Source organism: Gallus gallus, chromosome 21, assembly GCF_016699485.2.
Source record: "Gallus gallus isolate bGalGal1 chromosome 21, bGalGal1.mat.broiler.GRCg7b, whole genome shotgun sequence".
Classification (NCBI taxonomy): domain Eukaryota; kingdom Metazoa; phylum Chordata; class Aves; order Galliformes; family Phasianidae; genus Gallus; species Gallus gallus.
The window spans coordinates 6,259,561-6,266,347 of NC_052552.1; the positions used below are offsets into that span (position 1 = coordinate 6,259,561).

Below are 6,787 nucleotides of genomic sequence, written 5' to 3' on the forward strand. Positions count from 1 at the left end.
GAAGGCTGGCAGACCCTGCAGTCCGCCTGCATGACAGCAACCTCAGCAGCTGATTGGAATCTTCAATTATCATTTTTTGCCCAAAAACTCAAACATCCCACAAAATTTAATGTCCTGCCCTGCTCTAACCTGCTTATATGCACACACAGATACGGACATACGTGTGCTGCTACATCTACAGGCGTGCGTAAATGCTCTCTCATGTCTTCAAGGCACAAAGCAGCTCGTCCTGCCTCTGCCCCAGCGCTGGGCTCCCACATCCTCTGCCCCCCTCCACTCTGTAGACCTCCCTAGCATGGAACTCATTAATTCCATGCAAAGCTCAGCCCCAAAACCTGGCACTGAGCCGTACATACAGGCCCTGTGATGAGCACCAGGGGGACGATCCTGGCTGACAGCACCTTGGTGCAGAGATGCTGCTCCAGCCCACATCCTGAGCAGCCACCCCAGCAAGGCCAGGTTGGACCCTTCGAGATGCCGTTTGCATGGGGCTATTGTTCCATGGGAAACTGGCTGTCTTCCTGCTCTTCATCTGTCAGCAGGATTTTCAGAGAATATGCTCCCAAATATGAAGTGAATGTGGCAGGCTGGGCTGGAGCCCTTTGCTAGAAAACCTGGACGTCAGAGTGTGTCCGGTTTAATCCCAGAGTCTGTGAGAATCAGTGTAAAGTAGCATATCAAGTGAACTTTTCACTCTGTGGCAGGAGGGATTACCACAGCCCCTTTGTTTGTTGTGCACTGCGTAACCGAAAACACTTTAACCCTTTCGAGCAGCCCTTTGGCACTAAGTACCCATGAAAATTCCTGGGCAAACTGCAGCTGTTTCTCTCTCCACTGGGTGGGGGGAGACGGGTGCTCTCATTGTGGACAAGCTGCCTCTCCTGGGCTCATTCCCAGCTTGGGAAATGGGGAAATGGGTCCTTCTTTAACGTGCGTCACCACTGTACTCCCCGTGGAGGTTTTGCATGAGGATGTTTCCATCCACACGAGGGATGGAAATGCCGTGTTAGTTGGTGGGATCCTGGGCAGCCTGAGCTGGTGAGGGGCACCCAGCCCACAGCAGGGGGTTGGAATTGGGTGATCTTTAAGCACCCCTCCAACCTCAGCCATTCTGTGGTTCTGTGATACGACGATGAAGGCAGCCCTGGCTGCTTCCAGCTTGTTCACAACCCAGGCCTTGCAAAAACAGGGAGGAGACTGCACCAGTTCACCATACAAGTGAGTTTTGCAGCTATAAAGCACCAATTACAGCCCTTTCAGCGCCCGCACAGCTCACCAGCCCGTCATCTTTTACAGCCCAGCATTGGTGCGGTTCAAAGGAGGAAAAAATACACAAGAAAACCCTGCCAAAACGTTAAAGTGAGATCATTCCTGTTAGAAATGTTCCCTTTGGGGAGGCAAAGTTCGACATGAAGCAAATCAGAAGAGCTATTCTGGTTCGAAATGAAGGAAAATGTAAATCCTGGTATCTGAGAAGTTTATTTTTGATTCATCACCGGCGTCAGCCCTCCCTCCATCATTCCTGATCCTTTTCCCTGTTAAAAGGCCTCAGAATGGCAGCAATGCTGGGGAAGTCGCTGGGTGACAAAGTGTCGCTGTCGTAATGTTCCTTTTCCTGCTCAGTGACTTTCCTGCAGTTGGAGAAAATGAAGGGGGGAAATAAAATGGGGAAAAGGCAGAGAAGAAACCCTCCAGGACGTGAGTCATCTCACTGCCCTCAGCTGCAAACAGAGGAGCGAGGGAAGAACTCCCATTTCCAGTTTCATAAGAAGGGCTTTGCAGTGCATGCTGAGAAGCTCAGATTGAGACACTGGACTTCCCACCTCGTCCTGCTCTTTCCCACCACCCATTGGAGGAAAACAAATGAAATCCTGGGGGAACAACAGCAACAACAAAAAGCATTAAAGCTTTCCTGATAGGAGACTTTCTCCCTTAGCTGGTAGGCTCTTCTCTACAGCGTCTTCTCAGCAATCATGGGAAACCAGCTGGGCAGCTCCCACTCATCCCCTGAGTTTATCTCCAAGGCCAGCTCACATGTAAAGGTCGAGGAAGTTTTCTGGAGGGATTTTTAATTATTTCACGTGGAAGTTGCCACAAGGTGCAGGCAGGAGCGGAGAAACCCAAAAGGAGTGTCAGGATGCAGTAATAAAGTCAAGCCTCCAAGTGGAGGAGGTGGGAGAGACGAAGGTCTCCCAGTCCCTCAGCAGACTGTTGCTGTGGTTAATCCCCTGGGTGATAACATCTCTTCCTCATTTCTAGTCAGAGTTTGCTCAGCTTCAATTTCAGGCTAAAAGACACTGTTATACTCTGTTCCTTTTTTTTCCCCCACCAGATTAAACCATCATCCCCCAGCAGGAATCTCTTCCCCTTGAAGGTGTGACATGAATTTCATTGGTAGAGAACTTGTTCGTTTTTAGGAGATCTCAACTCTCCCTCGCTGCATTTCCCCTGGAAAAGAAGATATTGTGTTTGTACACAGCTGATGCTGTTGGTTAATAATCTGCAGCCAACTCTTATGTGCCTTCAGGCACGGGGATGAGGTCTTGCATGTGTCTGTTCTGAGTTAGCAGTAGCATGGGCTTGGCTGACTTCTGGAGGCTTTACATCTCCCTGCCCATTTGGGGACGCTTCCCACACCCTTGTGATTTGTTGCTTTAATAAAATCCTATCAATTTTGTCTACTCCACGTTTTTAAGCTTCTCGTCTTCATCCTAATGGTGAATGTGCTCTGCACCCCCTGGGCCTTTTCATCTTCCTGGAGGCACTGGATACCAGGAAATGAATGGTGCCCACAAGCCACTAAATGCATCCATCCTCTCTTCCCCATTAGCGGGATCTCAGTTACTCCCAAGCACTGGGCTGGTGACTCAAACTCATGGGGAAAACATCAGTCCTGGGAACCAAGTGACCCCAAGAGTTCCCAGAGAGGTCCAAGCCTTCTGGTCTATGGAGATGCCTTCCACTCCCGCTTACCCCATGGCTGTAAGACAGCAGTGGTGTGAGGGCATGTGCTGGAGGAAGCAGATGGTGGAAGCTCAGCCATTCTTCTACTGAAGGCTTCTTTGCACTGAGATGATATGGAGCCTGGATGCCTTCATGGGTCATTGCAGTTGTCACCTGCTCATGCTATGACAAAACTGCTAAGAAAGAGCTTGAGCATCATGTCTGATTTTTGAAGAAGAACTTCCAGCATGTAGTTATCCCTGGGACCTGCAGGCCTAACATTCCCACCAAGGAGTCATAGAACCCTAGAATGGCCTGGGTTGAAAAGGACCACAATGCTCATCCAGTTCCAACCCCCTGCTATGTGCAGGGTCGGCAACCAGCAGCCCAGGCTGCCCAGAGCCACATCCAGCCTGGCCTTGAATGCCCCCAGTTCCCTCAACCTTTCCGCATAGGAGAGTCATGGAAGAATGGCACAAGAGAAAGGACCAGAAGAAGTGCACGACCCCCCAGTAGCTTGGGTGGGTGCCTCGTGGTGTTGCATATGCCTTAGGACACAGTGGTGTGTTCACGTATGGGCTGTGCAGCAGTTCCTGGGGGGTATGGTGTCCTGCAGGGTTGCAACAGTCTGAGTTTGTCAGGCAGGATGTGAACGCACGCGAGTGAGCTGAGTCTGGGAGCACACACACATGGGGGTGGGGAGGAGGAAGAGGATGCCGCACACAGACAGTGCTCGGAGACATTGTGGATTACTGCTGCTAATACCTCTGGTAGAAACAGAAGTCTGCTGGCTGGGAGAGGGAGCTGAAAGCTGAGCCCCTTGTTATGTTTCCCTGTTCCCGCCTGCACTAATCCCTTTGAGCCCCAGGAAAAAACTGCAGAGAAATCAAACGGGCTGTTCATTCTGCCCCAGCATCCCCGGGATTAATTAATTTAGGATTTGTGGGGAGTCACAAGGTCATGCTCCCCCCACTGGCAGAGCTGGCTCTGCAAGGCAATGGCAGGGCTGGGGGCTGAGCGGCCCCATTTAGGGGAAATGCCCCATCATGCCATGGCCGGGAGCAGGTCCCTGGGATGGCCACCCTGGAAGGTTGCTGAGCACCGGGCATGAACCAACCCAGGGTGACAGGGCATGGGAAATCATCAGAGCTGGGGGAACTGACAGTCAGCAACTGTGTCCACATCCCATAGAGACCGGTCCACAGCGAGAGGTGCCCAGTTGGATGGGATCCTGACATAGGCCTGACCAGGAGCTCTTCTCCCCACCCGTCTGCTGTTTGGGCAGGCACAGAAGAGGAAACGCACCAGAAAAGGACAAAAATTCCCAACAGGTGGCTTCGACCCATGTGAGATGTGGCCTCACTGCCCAGTGAGAGAAGAAGATTGGGCAGGAATGGATGAGAACCAGGTCTGGGGTGAGGAGGACAATGCTGTCCCAGGCTCACCAACCTTCTGGGAAATTGGAGGTGAAGAAGTGACAGAGCAAATCCCAGAGAAAAGGTCCTCTGTGATGGACAGGCAGACCAGCACGCTATGTAGGAAGGACTAGAAAAGGAGAAAGCACAAGACCAACAGGGATAGAGGGAGAGCAGCTCAGTATAGAAAGACCTGTACCTTGAAGGAAATCAGAGACCTGCAGTGGGACCGCATGAGGAAGGAGACAACACAACCACAGCAAGGCAGAGGTCTCCAAGCCTAAAAGGGTCATTAGGCAGTTGGTGCCATGGCCAGCAGCATCTCCATTGTCCAAGGCATGGCTAATGGGAAGAGCAAGCCCTTATACTCAGTTCCTTAACTATGCTCTGGTTTCCCCCAGGCCTCAATGTGCAAACATTTGTCAGAAGTCAAGACTCATGCACAGTTCCCCTTCTGTCATTATGCACATTGCACTGTTTGCCCCACTTTTCCCTCCCAAGCAGGGAGCTTTTGAAGACTGTCTCAGATGCCAAATTCCCTGCTCACACCATTAGTGGTTACTTAAATGATTCAGAAATTTGTTTTCAGGGAGTAATTCAAGTTACGATGTGGGTTTTCTGAGGGTTTGCCTAGGAAAACTCATTCTCAAGAGAGCACATCAAATCAAATGCATTTCAAACTGTAACTGAATACTTGTGGTCATTTGTTTGGGCTGTATCTGCCCAGCACTTGCAAGGGGACTTTATTCATTTGCACCTACTCTGGAGCAAGGACCAGCATTTGAGGATCCACAGTCCAATACAGTCCACCTGTATCGAGGATTATGCTTACCTCTGGATGCTCTTGGTACAAGATCTGGACAGTTCAAGGGCAGAGTGATCTGTGAAAGCATGTGAGGCCACGAACCGCATGTGCTGTAGTAGATACAAGAGCACACAGGGAATTTCTAGGTACAACGTTATGAGCACTGAGCCCATGGCCATGAAGGAAAAGGTGATTTCTAGCCCCTGGAAAGAAACACGGGGAAGCCTGGGATCTTCCTTTTGTCTCAGGGTTAGAGGTGTCATTAAATCAATCCTCCAGTTAATAACGCCCAAATGATGAGTACAGAAGAATCTGCTGTGAATGGGAACCAAAGCAGCAGCCCAGCAACCAAGCCTGATCTTCATCCCGTTGTGAACACCTACGTGCTGCAGGAACACTGAGTCCACGGAGCACAGACAGTTCTGAGACTGGGATGGATGTGGTTGCAGGCAAAGGCCATCATCAAACAGCACTGTGCTTCCACACGTGCTTTCCAAATACAGTCCTCAATCTATGAAACATCCGTCCCCAGCCTTCAGCCCTCTTCCAGCTCCAGGTGCAGCTGTGGCCATATAATCATTCCTTGGGGTTATTCCAGAATGAAATGGTGCTGAGCTGTGGGACTGGAGAAATTAGCCAAGGATTGTTATAGACAGCAGCTCTTTCTTGGAGTCAATGAAGACTGAAGACCCCACGGCACAGAAGCAATTCAGTTTCCCACTAGCTGCTTCTCTCTTGTTTTAATTCAATTGGTCCTAAACTCTTCCTTTCCGGTGATCACAGATTTTTCTTCCTCTTGATTTGTCTCAGAAGGTGCTACCAAGCTGAGCACAAGCTCCCAGGACAAAACAGCTTCAATTGCCTTAGCAAAGGGGCAGAGGATTGATGGGAAGTGTTCTATCTCCATGCATGGTGGGAGCACCTCCACCACTGCCAGCTGGTCATGGCTTCTTCACCAAGGTCCTGGCAGAACCAGAGGGTTAGACTATTCCCTCTGTGCCATGCTCTCTGTCTTGCACAGCCCATGGGAGCAGACAGCTCAGGAGGATGCACACGACATAGTGTTGGCTTGTGTCATTTTTTTGGACAGGGCCTTAGATAAAGAGCAAGGCAAGGATTAACGCAGCTGCTGCCCCCAGGCCAACTGCACTACAAGTTTGTCTGCTGGAGCAGAGCAGGGTAAAGCCCTCAAACCTGCCCACCTTTGTCTGGCAACTGATCCAGAGGCTTGTCCCTCTCCGGATATGTGAGCCCCCTGGCCCAGCCTGCTTGCGTGTCTTCTCCAGTGCCTGCTTTTCAGCCACACAGCCTGAGCATGTCTCTGACGGCTGGTTTTGGGTGTCTGGAAGCCCTCCTGGTATGGCAGGGGCTGGGGCTGGTATTCTGATCTTGCTGCCGTCTCCCCTATACTGTTATCAACCTGGCATGGCCTCAGGTTTCACTGAGTGCTATCCATTGGGGATGGCCAGGGAAGAAATCACCGGGGCTGCAGCACTGCCTGCATTCGGGGTGCATCCATCCTCCAGGGCAGACATTCTTGATGCCACGGGTCCCCCAGCCCTGCAAGTGAGATTTTCATGCTTGAGGCCACAGCATCCTCTGCCCTGTCCCATCAGCATGCAGG

The 6,787-nt window shown here is 51.1% G+C and overlaps 1 long non-coding RNA gene across 1 annotated transcript; it reads right to left on the reverse strand.

Moving 5' to 3' along the window:
- Nucleotides 1-1,466: 1,466 nt before the first annotated feature.
- LOC121107399 lies at nucleotides 1,467-3,224 on the reverse strand. The gene is made up of 2 exons (XR_005841482.1): nucleotides 2,974-3,224; nucleotides 1,467-1,631 (listed from the first exon to the last, which is right to left on the reverse strand). It is a non-coding gene; the product is annotated as an uncharacterized LOC121107399 (long non-coding RNA).
- Nucleotides 3,225-6,787: the final 3,563 nt, after the last annotated feature.